Source organism: Strix uralensis, chromosome 4 (assembly GCF_047716275.1).
Source record: "Strix uralensis isolate ZFMK-TIS-50842 chromosome 4, bStrUra1, whole genome shotgun sequence".
Classification (NCBI taxonomy): Eukaryota; Metazoa; Chordata; class Aves; order Strigiformes; family Strigidae; genus Strix; species Strix uralensis.
In genome coordinates, this window is record NC_133975.1 from 47,315,727 (window position 1) to 47,333,837 (window position 18,111).

An 18,111-nucleotide genomic window follows, 5' to 3' on the forward strand; every position below is an offset into this window, starting at 1 on the left:
AACAGTTTAAATCAGTTAGGTTAATCCATATTCTCAGAGGTTAGAAAACTGAACCCTAAGATCAAAAGCAGACCTTAGGAGAGTTACAAATAAGGAGACTTGCCTGAGATATAGCACAGGTATAGAACTTGGCATGCAGTTTCTCTAAACAAATATCTGTGGTTTCCAAGCAGGATCTACAAGGTTTTTTTGAAGACTATCAGCTTTTCCACCTGTATTTCTGTGGGAAGCCCTCACCTAGCCAAATGCAAGCATTTGAAATTAATAAGTAAAATAAGCAGTGCAGCAGTATCTTCTTTTATGTGGCATGGAATATATGAACTGTATTTCAAAATGATATTATTTAAAAAATAATTTCCCATGGTATATGGAGAATACTTCATTTGTGGATTGAAATCTGATTAAAAAAAGGCAAGCAAAAGATAGAGCTTCTCAGAATGGAAAGGATTCAAGCAATGGGGTCCTCCAACGGTCAGTGCTGGGACAGTTTTTATTTATCATCTTCATCACTGACATAGAGAAGGCAGTGTACAGTGAAATATCCAAGGATTCAAATGATACTAAGCTCTTTTGTGCATTCATATGACAGATTAATAGTGAAGAACTCTAGAACCTCATGAAACTGAGTAGGTCAAACCTGGCAGATGAGCTTAAGTCGGGGGTTAATAGAAATTTCTTCAGTTTGAAGATGAGAAAGCTGGAGGGGCTGGTAGTTTAGATTTACAAAATCATGAAGATGATGAGGTGAATGCAGAAAGTGTTATTCAGCAAATCTTGTAATACCAGAGGTGTGGAGCACTCAGTGAAACTAGTATCTATTTTAAGCAGATAAAAGAAAGTTCTTCCCACGGCGGGTATTGACCTTCTGGAACTTGTTGCCATGAGGGACTGTGGGACTTGATAGTATCAGGAGATTCAAAGGGGATTAGACAAATTCAAGGACAGCAAGTATATATATGGACTTTATAAGAATTAGGCAAGCATTTATTCTCTAACATTCCTAATACAACAATTCTGGATGCTGGGGAATATGAGGGAAAGGGACCACAGATACTGTCCCAGCCTCATGTGCTCACCTCACATTGCCAGAGTCTAGGCCCACTGGTGAGACCCAGAAGGAAATTCCATGTATTCTTATATTTGAAGGCTATTCAACCAGCTGCAATGTTGTAAGATGTTTAGGCCTTTTCCCTATTTATAAGAATATATAAAATTATCTTTATTTGCAAGGATGGTTATGCTTGGGTGTTGTGAGTCTGCTTTGTCTTTGATGAGAGAAAAGAAAGCAAGCAGATGGCAACCTTCTAATGCCTAAGGATGGTTTTCCAAAAGCAGTTCCATGGATTTTGCTCTTCTGGAAAAAATGAAACACACAAAATGCAGAAACATTTTTTTCCCCACTGTGATCCATTGTTATATCTGTATTTGGTACTGGATATACCAATGTCATTATTTAACTGAATCAGATCTTGAAATAAGTGGCTTTCTCTAAAAATTGATTCACTTCCAGTAATTATTTCCTTTTTAGCCTTCTGCAGTATATTTACTTCTTATTTAATCATTTGGTTTCAGCATTCACTGTTCAGGAATTAACTGTATTTCCTTCAACGGAATAGCTGGCATGGCATTCCATGGAGGTCTGTTAAGCTGCACAAGCACACCTTATCAGAGGTATTCTTCAGCTAGCCATGTGAAACACTTTGAGATTTGGATGGAATTTATCAACTGTTAAGGAAAGTAGCACCAGTGTGAAAGCCAGCCTTATGAAGTGTGAGAACTGTGTCTGACAAATGGTAAAATCTGGCAGTCCAGCGGGTTGCTCTGCGAATTCTGAAACAACTGCAGGTCATACATCTTAATTTTCAGATATACATGGATATATCACATACCAGTCTTTTCTGGTCACCTAGATTTTTCCCTGCCTCAGGTCTCCTGAAGAAGAAATATGCAGTCAAAAAAGTTAAAGTGAGAACTGACTGAAACATACTCTGAAGGCAGCTGTGGCATAGTTGCAGTAAACTAGTGATACCCAAACAGAAGCTAGGAGCTACCTTATAAAAGCATCATGGCAAAGGAAGATAAAAGGATTTGTCCTGTTAAATATGACAAGACCTAGCTTTAAAAAACTCACTGTGTGAGGAAAACATCTGAGGCTCATTGTCTTAGATAGGATGCTCAGGCCCACATGACTGTATTGGGTCTCTCCTCAAACTCATATTCACTCATTCTGCTACCACTTTTCATGATCACGGAATCATCAAGGTTGGAAAAGACCTTGAAGATCATCCAGTCCAACCATTAACCTAATGCTGACAGTTCCCAACTACACCATATCACTAAGCACTATGTCGACTATACTCTTAAACACCTCCAGGGATGGGGACTCCACCACTGCCCTGGGCAGCCCATTCCAACGCCTAACGACCTGTTCTGTAAAGAAATGCTTCCTAATATCCAGTCTAAACCTTGCCTGGTGCAACTTGAGGCCATTCCCTCTTGTCCTGTCGCTTGTTACTTGGTTCAAGAGACTCATCCCCAGCTCTCTGCAACCTCCTTTCAGGTAGTTGTAGAGGGTGATGAGGTCTCCCCTCAGCCTCCTCAGTGGACAATTTTACCATCACAGCTGTCACTGGTCTATAGGTTACTGAACTTAGCTCTCTAAGTTTGAATAGCCAGGATACTCCTATATTTTGCTGATTTTTTCCATGTAATAGGCTTAACTTTTCCTCCCTCTGGGGCTGAACCATTTAAATGAAGAACTCTGAACACTACACCTGCAGTTTTTATTTTGCACCGGATCCCTACAAGATGCAAGTCTCTTTTGCAGCTGATAAATACCCATTTGTTTTTCTTTTGGTGATTTCCAATGTTGTTAAGCATCGGTACCAACTGTCTCTCAGATTTCAAATACAAAAATAATATCTTTTTTTCTTATCAGATTTTTTTCTTCCATATAATATTCCTGTTATAGCAATAACACTGCTACCATCCAGAGTGGCAGTTTGGATACATAAATACCTGGAGAGAATCTCCTAATTTATTTCACATGTATTGTTATTAGAGTATATCTAGCTCAATTTTTGAGAGGAGGACACAGGTGACAGATAGATTGTGAGGAGAAATCTCAGAAGCTTGTTGTTTTCGGGTTTTTTTAAGAGTCTGATGTGAGAGGATGTGAGACTTGTTATCACATAGGTGATCCACTAATTACTGCTGGCTCCATCTTGACTGATGCCTGTTGTGGAGGGCCTCAGCTAGCTCATTCCTCCCTCTGTGGGTTCCTTTTCTGCTGTGGGCCCCTTTTGTAGTCATTCAGTTCCTGTTGCACTTTTAACTAGAAGACTTCCATTACAGGGTTAGTTGAAAAGGTTTGACAGCATAAAAGGGAAGAGGGAACAAAAAATTCCTATTACATACACTAAAAATGCGGTCTGTTGTTTTCTTAATAATCAGACTTGAAAAAGTTGTATTATGAGATGTTGTTCAAGTGCTGTTCTGCCTTTTTCTGTCCTTCTGCAGAGAAGATGCCCAGCAGACTTGGCGTTTCCCCCAGACTCAGTTCACTGCCAGCCACCTGAACTGTTGCTTTCTAAAGTTGCTTTCTGGCTGAGGTATGAGGCTCTTTCTGTCCAGCTGCAGAAGTCACCATGCTTGGGATTGCAGCTGGGGCCTGGGTTGATTCACAGGATTTATACACCATTGGGTAGTGCTTGTAGTACTTGCTGCTAGAAAGAGTGCAAAACACCATCAAAACCTACACTTCTAGTCGCACTTGAATGCTCGCTTGGCTGTATCAGCATACACTAAGCCAATAAGGCAACTCATGCGACAGAAGCGTTGATGTATTCTGAGAGCCACAAAAGGTCAAAGAACAAAAGAGATTAAATCCCCATTAAAATCACAGCTTTCCACTTCATTTTGCTTTGCATGCTCGTATGTCTAAACTTGAACTTGAAATGCTAATTTGCAAGTAGCTATAATGTGCAAACACAGCTTTTGTCAACTTGTTAGTGTTTGTGTTCCGAAGCAAGGGATCCGAAAGGCAAAGACCAACAGATTAAAGTTTATGCAGTGTCAACACCACACTGGGAAAGAATTCTTACCCTCTATCACAGTCTTATCTGAGTGATAATCTGCATGGCCATGGAGAGCTGACACGTATTTTTTTGTTACGCTGTTGCCTCAGTGCTAAGATTTCTTTGATTTTCTGCTGTCAGCTTTACCACCCAGTGCAGATATCCTTGAGCTCTCACAATTGTTGCTTTTTCTGCTAAGAAGACAGATCTTACATGCATTTCAGTGCTTCTTGGCATCCTGCCTCCCACATACAGTTTAGGGTCAAATTTTCAGCCTATTTACTTTCCCCGATTTTAAGTATAGGTAATAGTGTAATTATCAAGGAAAAATAAATAATTTTTCCTCTTTTGTGGGGGAGAAGTCCTATCAAAAACCGTGTAAATATGCCTTGCAAGGAGGGACCGCAAATCATCAGAGAAAAGCATACTTCAGAGGTGTAGATCTGAAAATGTGATATTCATTCAGTTTTACAAAAACAACTTGTGGAGCTCAATATCCTGGCTATTCTGCTTTTTAAGGACTGGATGAATGTTTAAGAAAACAAAGAGAATTTCCTTGAACAAAAGTTTTTATAAGCTGCCACCCTCCCTGACACTATATGATGACAAAAGCCTGGAAAATCCTGCACTTTGGATGGCTTTCACTGTGGGATCCAGATACTTTCTCACGTAGCCAGGTCCAACCTCCTCTCCCCCAGGCTCCATCCCTGGGGACCACTAGCAGCCTCAAGTCTTGGAGCCACAATAGAATTGTGTTGCAACACAGTGTATGGTTAGTTTTGCTAGATTTTGTCCCACTCTTGCATATGTTTTGAGTCCATAACAAAGTTCTTACTAGCATTAATGGAAGCAAAGGTTATGTCCTGTAAGGCTCAAACCTGGACCTCCAGTTCCAGGGAAACTTCTTCAATTACACATCATATTCCCAAGCTTTGTTTCCCATTTCTCATGTGTTATATAGATATCACCAAGATCCATTAAAGCATTCTGGACTGAAATGAAGCATGTATTATGTGATTTTTCAGTGGAGAAAATACTTTTCCTGTTTACAGAAATTTCTGTAAACCTAAAGTTTTGATCTTCATACTGAGTTGTGCTTAAAGCCCAGTGGAACTAGTATTTTTCCTAGGGATGATGAACATAGTAGAGACCAGAGCTTGATTCCTCTGTATTTCAGAGATACACTCTCACCTAAAAAGTTTTCTACTGAATTTTCTGAGTGCCAGTTGGAACAGGTTCCACAGAAGCAATTCAGAAATATCGATTTCAGAAAAATATCGTAATGGTTCCTTCACAACTGTAACCGTTCCTTCCCCTGTAGAAAGGTGGGTTACCTACATCAAATACTATTTAACTGTGGAGGATTTCAGGCCAGGTACTTTTCAGTTCACAAGTGTGCTCTACCCATTAAGATAATTTGGAAAAGGACCACTTTGGACAACTTTGCAGCTGTTGATTCCCAACGGAAATAGGTGATTTCCTCCAGCCGCCATGTACACATCCAGCTTTCAGCATTTCCTTCTGGCAAAGTTAGGAGTTTGACCAGTAATTGTGCTGTTTTTTGTGGCATGTCTCTCACATCATGAATCATGGTCAAAGAAGGAGCTGGCAATATAATTTGGAAAGAAGATAGCTAATGGAAGATTAGGTAATGTGAGGTTGTATCTAGGTTCTCTCTCAGTTTACCCAGATACTCCCTAAATACTAACAATGTTTAAACACACCCCTGGGCATGATTTCACAAAAATGGAAACCTTGAATTATCCACATTAGTTCTTTATGTGTTCCTAGTGGGGTTCTGATTCTCATTTATACTGGTGTTTTTTTAATAGAGAATTCTTTATGGTAACTTTAGCATAAGGCTCTTCAGCATGTTTAATGATCCCAGAATATATTCTATACTTGCTAAAATAAGTAAAAACTTTTCAGAAGCACAGCAGATAACAGTGAATTGTTAGATTGGACATGTTGTGACACATCTTTCCATTAACTCCAGATACAAAATCTACCCCTCAGAGACACCTTGTGAATGCTTTCCAAGGGTCTTGCAAGAACACAAGCAAATGAACGCCTTATGCTCTTATCCACACCTGAAGTTTTCACCTGTGGTTCCTGTTATATTGACAATACTTTTCATTTAAGAAACAATTCAAGTATTATTCCACACATTTTGCAAATACAATTCAGAGTTGTTTTTCATTTAAACCAATTTAACAGCCTCCTGTGTAGAAAGATATGATAAATTAGAAATTGCTGATGTGGTTCTAGAGGAAGAACATTAGTGCTTTCTGGCAAATCATTCACCTTTGAATTAATACAAATATATCAAGAATTTTTGTCTGAGGAAAGCTCTCTACTTGTGCAGATATCATAATCAGGTCAAAAGCTGCTAAACTGTACATGTTATATTTTACATAATGCTGCAGTTTCAGGGTACAAAGTAACATGGATCAAGTAAAGTAGAATATTTATGTCAGAAAAAAAAGATCTAAAATCATTTCAGCTCAGAATACATTTTGAGCTAAACCAGGATGTCTAAACTGTTTGGATGTTGCTGTTTTATCTGAAGGTCATTCCTGATTTAAAATCTGGTAGAACATTCCCTGAAGACCTAATGGCAGTAGTCACAGGGAATATGGTAACCGTTGGCTCAGGCTTGTGATAATGATGATATATGCTCACTTGAGAGTCAGACTAATCTGTGCTTCCCAACATGATGTGTTAGATCTCTGATTTCCAAAGTAGAGTTAGATCATTAAGAAATTTGCTCCAAATAGACAATCAAAGCCAAACCCCGAAGAAGTTTAAAATAATGCAGCAAACTGAGTTTAAATGTAATAATGAAAAAAGATGAATGAATGAAACAGATTTAGAAACTAGGCAGTTTTCTTGGAGAAAGCTCAGGTTTCTGTGGGTGAGTTCTCTTACAACACATGGATGTTGGGAAACTTTAAACATTTAACATTTTTCAGAGTGGTCAAATGGATTTGAAAAGTAAAAGCTATCCTTCTGTCTGTTATGAAATCTACACTGACAATGTGTGGGTGAGTATCACAATGAATTCTGAGAGCAGAACTTCTTTTAATCATAAAATGGGAGTTATTTCTGCCTGGCACAACAGAGAAAAAAATGTAACAAAGAGCAGAAGTGAGAATTGACTCTGATGCTCCTTCCTCATAACACCTTTTTCTGGGCTCATATGTATAGTTTTCTTGATTTCTCTTTCATTGAAGATGCAGTCTTAGATGCCACATCAAATTAATTAATTAGTTACAAAATTATGTAATCAAACAGTTCTTATAACAGACATTAGTTCTTTACCATTTTAGATATATTTTAGTAAAAGTATAGCACACTGAAACAGTTGGATTCCCTTTGACTTCTCACAGGGTGATATATTGTTTTAAACACCAATTAGAAAATTTCACACAAACCTAATGTTACTATTGAAATATGTGGGAGTGTCAGCTCTGCACAGCTGTGGGAGATTCAATATGTTAAGAGTCAAATCATGTGTTACTGGGAAATGATTAAGAGGCAAGTCGGCATTGGTCTGTCAGCCCTGCACAGCTGTGGGAGATTCAATACTTAAGAGCCAAATCGACATTGGCCAGTCAGCTTTGGGGAGCTCGGTGAAAGTGGAGGGCTTTGCTCAGGGAAGCTCTGCTAAGGTGGAGAGCTCTGTCCTGTACTGGCTTGGAGAAGCGCCAGCTCTGCTCTGTGCCAGCCTGGAGAAGCAGCAAGGCTTGGAGGAGACTCAGGCCTTGGAAGAAAGATAAATCAGTGCAGGGAAAGTATGGAACTGTTTCTGGGAGAGAGGGTTGATGACTGTCTAGTTGCTGATTTGTTTATTATGAAGTAAGAGCTTGGATGAGAGCAAAAGTATGTATTATTGTATGAGTATGTATTAATGTAGGAAGAGAGAAAAAGAGATATTAAAGAAAATAGCCCCTGCCCTGCAGAAAGAAGAACACTGTGATGTGTGAATTATTTTGGCTGCTACAACTTACTACTTATTATAACTTAATGCAACTTATTAAAATTTAATACAGAAATATATTTCCTAAAATTCTATGAGTTACAGCTGACTTAGCATCTGATAACAGCTTTGAAAGCCAATCAACTGGGTGATGACAGTAGCCCCATATATGACAATACAGCTTCAAATGAGCTTTAAAGCTATCATCACATGATGTCCAGGTGAATACCTGCAATCCAATTAGACAGCTTTAATTTACTTGCAAATATATGAAAGGATTTAAATTCATTCTCTGAGATATGTGAAGCAGTTATTAATTTTCAGCAAAGAGCATTAATCTTTAATTAGGCCTTTCCGATTCAGAGCCAAATTCTGGAAGAGGTGACGCTTGCCAACTTGTCTCGGGCAGGGGGTGTTGAGCTGCAAAGCAAAGTCCCCAGGCTACCAGAAGGCTGTTAATGAAGCTCTCTGTGCTTCCATTGGCTCTTGTTAACACACATTTCCCTTTTATCTCCTACTTTTCTGTGGGTTTCTTCTGTATCTCTCTGGGCAGCTGCCTTCTTGTAGTGATTGTTTTTTACTGTAGCTCTGAGAGCAGGCAAAAGTGTGTTTCAGGAGTTAGCAATACCAGTGTTAAAGCCCAACATCAGCGTTATAGGCATTTTGTCTGTCAGATGGTTTTTCTATGACTACACAGAAGTATGTCCTTTTAAATAGGCCTGTTTCCTGGAGCTTTGATCTAGTTCAGAACTTCAAAAGTATAAGATTTCTCACACATCCAAGACATTTCAGTTACATAAAAGAGCATTTATGTAATATGACAGACTGAAAAAACAGAGCACTCTAAAAATCACGTGCAATCAAGTGGTTTTTATTTGAGTTTTGGAAACAGTCCTTAACTTGGAAGCATTCAAATTAGGATTCAGTTTGTAGTTTGTCTGAGGTCTAGTTTCTGTTTTTACACAATTATTGTTCCATGGCATTTTCTTTCTGCCCAGAAGTAGGATGCAAGTAGTTAAATAGACAATTGTATGTTTGTATAAAACATTAGCAGAAAGACCTGATTATATTGTGGGAATGTACAAGTCCAGGTGTCCTGTATGTCTCTATGGAAATAGCTAGAGCACAGATTTATAAGTGTAGTTAAGTGTCTAATTGAATATTATTTGGATAACAATACCTTTACTTATTTGCATATGTATTTTGATTCACAGTTGGTAAAATGGTGACTCTTGCCTGATGTACCTACCTCCAACAATAACAACATTAAAAATTGTAACAGAAGTAGCCATTGAATTATGATTGATTAGGGTTCCGTGCCTGAAAACTTGCCCATTTTTTCCAAGTGTATCAATTTCTCAGAAGTTATCACCTATTTCATTAAATTGCTTTGCTCAGAAATCAAGATACTTAGTACAATAAAGGGAGCCATATATCAGATATATAGACTTCTTTCTACATTCTGTTTCCTTAGCCTCTTAATTCCTTAATCCTGATTTGATCACATTTTCAACATATAAAGAGAGAGCTGATGAGGTTTTGAAATACATATAATTTTGAGGATAAAATTAGTGGTATCCTTAAAAATCAGATGTTTGATAGACATATTTCAAGTTCAATTGCTCAAAGGAGAGGTAAAATCCAAAATAGAGCAATACTTTGAAGATAGGCTTTAAAAAAGAAAAAAAAACAAACTAATAAAGCCCCCTGAAAAACCCAAAATCCAAAAGGACAGATAGATAAATATAGTAGTAGGATTAGTTTTGTTTATTTTTCTATAATTCAGCTGTGTAGAAGTCACTGAATTTTCCAAGCTTGCTTTATAAACACTTTCAAGTTGACTTCAGCGAAAAGAAAAAACAGGATGAAAGTGTTAAATGAAATTAAATAAATCCTTAAATGTCTTTTGACTACTCAACACAGGGTGACTTTTTCTAAAGATAATCCTTGGTGTAGAATAAAACTCTCATGCATGTAGGGCACATGGCAGCCTTGCTTGTGTTCTAGCATTTGCAAAAGCAATGTGAAGATGCTGCAAACCTAGCCTTGCATCCCAGAAAGCCATGCAAATAGTAGTTTTTAGTAGTTCTCCAGCATGAAACTGGAGAATATTAGGAAATCATGTGCAATTGTTGCACATAGAAACCTTCCATAGTACTCTCCAGGAATCAGAATAGGTGACAGCCACACAATGCATGGTAAGTAACTGCATTTTTGAGGCCTCCTTTGCTTTCCCAAATAGTTTTTCAACAAAGTTTTTGTGATGAACTTTAAGAGCATAAATTAACTACGTTTGGTAGCAAAATGAACTTTTTAATGTTTCCTCCAGATAAGGTCAGGGAAAGCTTAATTGCTTCTATTTTCAGGATAATACAGGCAATTTTTATAGGCAAGGACATAACTTCACCAGAATCTGTTAAAGAAAAAAGGCTGCTTTGTGCAAGTCCAGCTGCTTGGAAGCGTGCCAGGACATATCCTATAGGAATTAATCTTGGTTTTTTGGGGGGGTGGGGGGTGTCTAAATTACCATAAGACACAATTTTCCATTTCTGAGGCTTGCTTAGTACACAAGGTTGTCTTAATTGGGCATGGCGAGTCGAGTCAGCCACTGGAAAATGAATACTGTAAAGCATCTCCTTGAAAACTTTTGCTCACTTAGGCAGAAGTGATTAGTAAAGCTTATCCTGATCCTCTTGCTCTTCTGGGAAGTGAAGGAGATGCTGATTGCAAGATTTTGTAAATCCGCTGAACAATTGTAAATGAAGGAGACATCGTGGGACAGTGGGAGTTCAGTTGTGAGACAATCAATGCCAAAGCCAAAATCTTCATGCAGAAGCATGTTCACACCCTCTGTGTAACAATCCAGCCACACAGGAACTGGAAAACAATTGTCTTTTTTAGGATGAGGATGATGTATGGGATTATTTATATACTGTGGGCTGCTTGTCATAGAGTTAGGTCAAAAATGGAACCAAGCAGAAAAGATAAGAGCAAGATTAGGAGTATCTCACCACAACTCAGCTGAATGCGTTGCATTGAAAGGCAGGTCCCAAGTACTAGCCATAGAGAAAGAATTGCTTTCCTAAGAGTGGGGAAAGCGATAAGGACATAACACTGGAAGATTAGATTGTCTGCAGCCATTTATCTCAGAGGCCTGTGGGAGTGGAGGTGAGCTGGCAGTTGAGGCTGGTCCCAGGGGCAGGAGTGCTGTTGCCCCTTCCCTAGCCAGCAGGGACAGAGAAGGTCCAAGTGAAACCAAGTTCAGCCAACAGCATGGTGACCACCAGATGAGTCCATGTAGTCACAAGGCAGGTGCAAGGCCAGGCACAGCATATATACAATATAGCATATGTGCAGTATAGCTCAGACAAGGTCAAATTTTCTCCAGTGAAAGGTAGTTTAGGGAGGGAGAACATGAAAATATGTGAGTTTCTGTTGGGAGATGACAGTGAAATGAAGGTGTGCTAAGGTTCATTGTGGAGGAGTGGAGAGGAAGCACAAGGGTGTGTGCAACGGGGCAAGAAGGGGTACAACAGTTTGTATTTAGCAGTCACAGCTGCCTATGGACTTGAAGGTGCAATTTCTTTAAGGCAAACTGGAAGTGCAATTTTTTTTAAGGCAAAAGAGTTTAGGAGACAAAGCTTTGTTTTCCTTCCTAGCTTTTCAGTTCAGCCTTATTGTCTCCATCTCTACTTCCTCTCCAGCCGGCTTGTATAAAGTTTTTTTCCTCCCATACCCTGGCACTGCAGGGCTGGGATGTGGGACTGATGTAAAGTTAAACTGGGGAAAGCCAGGAAAAACCAGAAAAAATACTGGAAGAAGCTGTAATTAAAAGGCTTCTAAGGTCAAGTCATGCTTTTGTTATAGAAAGATTTTCAGTCATGACTGAGTAAATAGTAAAGAGCATAATGATTTAAATACACTAGATGTCTGAAGGAATTGAACAGCAGGCTAAGAAAAATCATAATATATGTTTAATAATCATAATATATGTTTAATATAATTCCTGTAGAGGTGGATCATTCTTGATTAGAAGTTTGCACCAAATATATATTAATTCAGTATCCTTTTATGTTCTTTGAAAATCCAGAAATGTATGAATATTTCACTTTTGCATGATACTTTTCACACCAAGATAGTGTTCTTCTGGGAAAAATTCAGGACAAACTACTACAAACTTCACCATTGTTTCCAACAGTTCCTCATTGTCTGTATTTTTTAAATTGGCTTGCAATACCAGGCCTCGAGTTTGTTTTGACTGGCCTCTTCCTGATACCATCTCATGGGTTTCTTGCCAGAGCTAAAGTTTAATGAAGATTTTAATCTTTTTCTTCAAAACCTCGCAGACAGCTATTCTGTCACTGTGGACAACATCAATAGCTGGCTTGTCACTCAGGCCTGCACCTTCACTGTCACATTCAGCTTTGCAGTTCTTCTGGGCAGCTTCTGTAGGATACAGCCTTCTCTCTAAGCTAAGACTTTTGTACAAGCTCTCATATCATGCCTGGAGTCTTGAAACACCCTTTTCTATGGAGTGTGCTTGCTAATTGCAATGTTGCCATATGTGCAGCCATTCATAATACTACTAGCAAAGGTTGTGACCATAGCAGCTCTCTTTCTGGATCTTATTAGTAGCCTTCAATTCCCTAATACACCAAATGCAAATATTGTCTCTCCTTTCAAGAACTTTTATAGCATATTCCTATGACAAATTCTATCATGTGTTGGTGCCAAAATCAACAGGCTCTGACTGGCCTGTGGTGCCAGGCTCATTGCCAGACTAGAAATGGCGTCACTAACATTTTCCTATTGTTTTCACTGAGGGTTGCCTCTTATACAGGTCCATAGATAGCTCTAATTTTATACTGTACAAAAAGGCAAAATATATTTGACACTTAGCAGGAGGTACAGAAAAAACAAGGCCCAGCATTGCAAAAAAAATAACAGGTTGGATCAGTGGATTCAGTATTCCACCAGCAGTAAAACATCACAGGATAAACCAGAATGACAGTGATTTTTTGCTGTAAGGATAATTTAGAAATGTTTTTCCAGTGTCAATGGAAATGGAACTTAACTTTTTGGGTAATATGTAATTTCTTTAGTATGACTAAAGAGATATGAAGGAGTGTACAATTGCCAACTTGTGTTTTGTTTTTAACTCTAACTGTACAAATGGAATGAGTTAAAATGGAAAAGACCCACAAAGTAGGTGGAATACAGTCCATAATATGCATTAAAACCTGGATGGAATACGAAAAGAGAAATTAATCCATTTTTGTGATTAATGAATGCTGATTATAAATTGACAGAATATTCCCACAGTTTATAAGTGTATACTTAAATATCTAAGGTATGGTTACCAGTCTTCTGCTCTGTCCTCAATGTAAGACAACTACTGACAGAATTTTCTCCTTATGTTTTATAAAGCAGCCCCCAGGCACCAGATTTCTGAGATGAAAAATGTTTTGAGAAGTTTTGAGTTTTCAAGATTAATTGCTTAATTTTGCAATCAAACTGCAAAAGTTAAGATCTCTTTGGTAGTACAGTGATATGTTGGGACTAAAGATCATTATATTCCAAGAGGAATTTTGCAAATAAGACAAAAGTAGCATTGTTTCAAGCAAAGGGAAAAGGTGATTGAGATTTATAAAGTTAACTTGTTCTTGTGATGCCTTGGTATTTTGTTGCATGTGTAGGAGGATTTGCAAATTCAGTCAACAACAGCCCATATAGCAGAGCCTTGACCAGAGCTGAATGAACCACTGAGAACATTCCTTTGAATAATAGCTTTCTAATATATCATGAAATTCAGTAAACATATTATTTGCTACATGAATTTGACAGACTATCTGGTTCTGGAGGGAGTAAAATCTGAAACGTAGCTACAAGGCAACCAGTAATTTTAAAGAAATGTGACAGAAATGTTATCCTACACATATTAATCAACAAGCTCTCAGCCTGATGTCAGATACTGCCTGAGTGCTTTGGCAAGCACCAATGGAGCATTATTTTCTGTGGGAAAAAAACCCATAATCTTTACATACTCTAGGTACTGCTTCCTACCCTCTTACTCACCAGGTAAAATTCTCCCCAGCTTCTTCATGTCCTTGTGCATGTCAGTGTTTGAATTCACCCATATGCACTAATCTTTTTCCTGATGTGTTTTAAGCTCTGCAGCGTCTAATGGCAATGAGTTTCATGGGTTATCAGTTCACAGCAATTTTAAAGTGTGCAGCGTTTTAAAGATCATTGTTTCCTCAGTCTCTTGTGAGCTTCAAGTAGGAATTTGTACCTGATAGGCACCACTCACTGCATTTTCCTTTGCAATGCATTTTTCTCCCCTTAGAATAAGCAGTTCTGATCGTCTTGCTGCCCCTTCTTAGTGTCTTGGTTTTGGACATGGTAAGGCTGAGCGGCTGTGCTCTTCTGTCAAATGAGCAAGAAGGCTGGGAGATTGGTGCTCAAAATGTGACAGCTTTAAGTGCTCAGAGAGACTGCAAGGAGCATTCGCTATTTCAGTAACACTGGATTCATGTGTCTAGAAACCATGACTTTGTCCATGGAAATGAGTTCAGATGAAAAATAGTGAACTCAAAAATATGACAAATAAACATTAGCTTCTTTCCTGCTGCCCCCTGTTTTCTGTGCCCCAACAACTGTGTATATTTCATTTTTCCAGCTTTATTTTCTTTTTCCTAGGCAAAAGATCTAGAAATTTATTTTAAGAAGAGGGAAGAAAAGGTCTTCCTTCCCTGAGATTCTGTTGTTGGTCAGCAAGTTGGGAAATACCACCCAAAAGGGCAAAACTGATACTAAAACCATAAGCTCTGGCAACATCATTGCTGCATATGACTCATAAATTTGCATTTTCTTCTGAAATGTAATGTACTGAGATGTCAGTGTTCTCATGGCACTTGTTGTGGAGCCAGAGAGGGAGTGCTGACCCAGGGATTTTAACGGCATTATTGAGATGGTCAGTGCAGCTGTTGTACAGCATAGTGAGGAGAAAAATTTCCATCAAATTTCTGCTGTGTGGGGTGCAAGTGGGAACATTTAAACGTTGTGTTTAGCTCCCAGATGCACAAACCACATGTCTGAGCTGACACACAGGGAAGTATTGTTCATCAGTTAAAAATTGGCATCAATTACTTCCTCCCTTTGGGCAAAACTGGGAACCATATTGTGACTCCTTAGCTGCTGTGGCAACAAAATTACATACTGCCCCACACTGAAGAATTAATTATTAGTCCAAAGGGAAGAACTATGTGATACAACAGAAATCTGGAGTATGAAATGCAATAGGATGAGACAGGTGACAGGAGGCGTACATACACGTGACATACACAACTGTGTCAGATTAAGGGAATCAATGCATGTACCTGCATGTGCCAATGCCTTACACATTTGTCTCTTCTTTTTTTCCTGATCTTTAATAAATACTGGAAAAGATACAGAACAAAATTAAAAACTCCAGCTAGAGAAGAGAACTGTTGGTGTTTACAAGACCTCAGCTGGACTGTGGTCAGAGCAGTCACTTTGCCTTTGCTGATATTTCCCAGGCTGACTCCCCCATGTAAACTACAGCTGCGAGCAGGTGGCAGTGCATGTTCATGTGTACTCCTTGTAGGGGAATGGCCTCTCTTTGTATCTTGTGCATTTTCTCGTGTTCAGCTGAAAACATAATTTACAATGACAGGCAGATGTGAACAAGAATTTCACAAGATGAAAGCAAAATACTTAGTCCAAAAATCTTAGTGTTTTGGTTTCCTTTCATGGTGATACTTGATACTCAAATATTCTTTGCAGTGAAATACATCTTTAGAAAAGAGGTCAGATTGGGTGAATACATAAACTGATTTCTTCTTCAGATGAAAATATTTGTTTCTTTTTTTTTTTTTAAATTGGAAAAAGGTCAAGCCTCTCCCCTGCTGCTACATTTTTTTTTCCATGGAGAATTGAGTTGATTGTTCTCCAAACATTGTTTCCTGTTCTTCACAGAGGGGAAATGTTTGTTCCTTGTTCCTAATAATCAGACATACTGTAATGACTTGCTCACGGGGAAGAAAAAAATACAGGAAAGTTAAGACTCATGATTAATGTTTTCTTTATGCTGAAATTTTAAAAGCAGTAGAGCAGTGACTGGTCTAGTGAAATATGTATAATATGTTGGGACGCCTGGATAAGCTGAAGGATGTATATCAAATGTATAGCAAGAGTACACAGAGGCATTTATTTGCCAGAGAAAATGGAAAGGGAGGTTTTTTCTTTGTCGCTGCTCATCCAAGTAGGCACAGATCTTTTGGTGCCTATAAGAAGGGTACAACTGCAAAATTAGAAGGCCATCACACCAATGCTATTCATTTAATTACTTTATTTTGGTTTGATTGAAATGATCACAATGCATCATTCAAATGGTAATTTAATCTGTCCCAGCAGATGATAGTTTAAAACTCTGTTTAGGCAAGATTTGTTGGGGTGACTGTTTCAGGATGTTCCTGAAGCCATAGCTATTCCCCATGCATCTAGGAAAACCAAGGTCTGGCCCACAAGAAAGAGTTTATCAGTTATACTAGTGTAATTACCACTGGAGCCAAGGTGCACAGCTGTGCATACTAAAACTCGTCTTAAAATGACATAGGGTAAGCCAAAACAAAATATGGCAGTTAGAGCCACAAGCCACATGCTTTTCCTGCCTTAATTTTTGACATAAAGTCGTATCATAACTTATACTGAAAAAACTTTCCCACACAGGCAAGACTAAATGTTATATTTTAACTTTTCCACCACTAGGGATAGATTCAAGACATGAAAAATTCTGCTGGGATAACCAAGTTATTTGTTGTTTTCTAATTAAATGTGTCAACACTTATTAATGCCTTTAGTGATCGACAGTTGTTCACGATGTGCTCTCTTCAGCAGAGATTAATTTTTGTAATGGAAATGGTGGGGTGCTGAGTTGGTGGGGTATCTCAGCATTGGTTCCCCCTCTTTGAGCATCGTTTTGAGCCATGGGAAACAATAAATATATATGAATCACTACCATTCTCATTCTACTCAACTCCTTATTTCCTACTGCTGATACCTACATGGAGCAGTGCTGCTCCCAAGGAAAAAAGTCTCTTCCTGAATCTCACTCCCCTTCTAGCTGCTCACCTGCAATATTCACTTCCATTTTCTGTTGTGGGTTTAGAGTAAGAGTTGTCACTACTGCAGAAAACAGCTCATTAGTTGCTATTTGGGCATAAGAAAACACTGCTAATTGTATTGTTTAATTTATTTTTTTTTCCCAAATCCTAGATATCTCAAGAACAAATCCAGAGATAATATATTTAGAGTAAACCTGTTCCTAAAAGTCCCTGTTTTGAGAATTCCTTCCTCATTTTTTCCCTTTTGAAAACTGTAAGGCAAATGAGGAGATAATTTATATTCTTCCCAGATGTTTTTATTCGGTAATTTGATGATAATTCTCAATTGTAATGGATTTTGTAATGGTTGATCTAAATTAATATATAAAACTAATTAATTAAAATGTAAATGACTATTGGAAGCAATGAAAACAGCAATGAAGGGAAACAAAATGCACAAAAAATCTAAGACTAACATGCATCAACAGAAAATAATGTTACTACATGGAAAAGAACTAGGCAGATGTATTTATACAAGTAATGAATTTTTAAAGTCAAATCTCTGGAGGAAAGAGGAGTTTTGTAAGGATTTTATCTATATATATAGCAAGAAAAGAATTATGTTAATGAGAACTGAAAAATCAGAGGGAGAACACCAAAGTCAAACTGAGTTTGCATAACACTATGGCTGCTGCAAAAGATAGTTGCAAATGTTTTCTGAGGTCCTTATATCAGAATTCCAGCTGATAATACAAGAAAGGGGCTGTGTTTTTTTGTGTTAATCTAATTCCACTAAATTTAAAGAATCCACTAATTTCAGTGCACTACATTAGAGAGAAGACATTGATAAGCTGGAAAAGTTTCAGGAAAAAGCAGCAAAACTGAGTGGAGGGCTAGGTGGGAAGTAAGAGAAAGAAAAAAGAACAAAAAA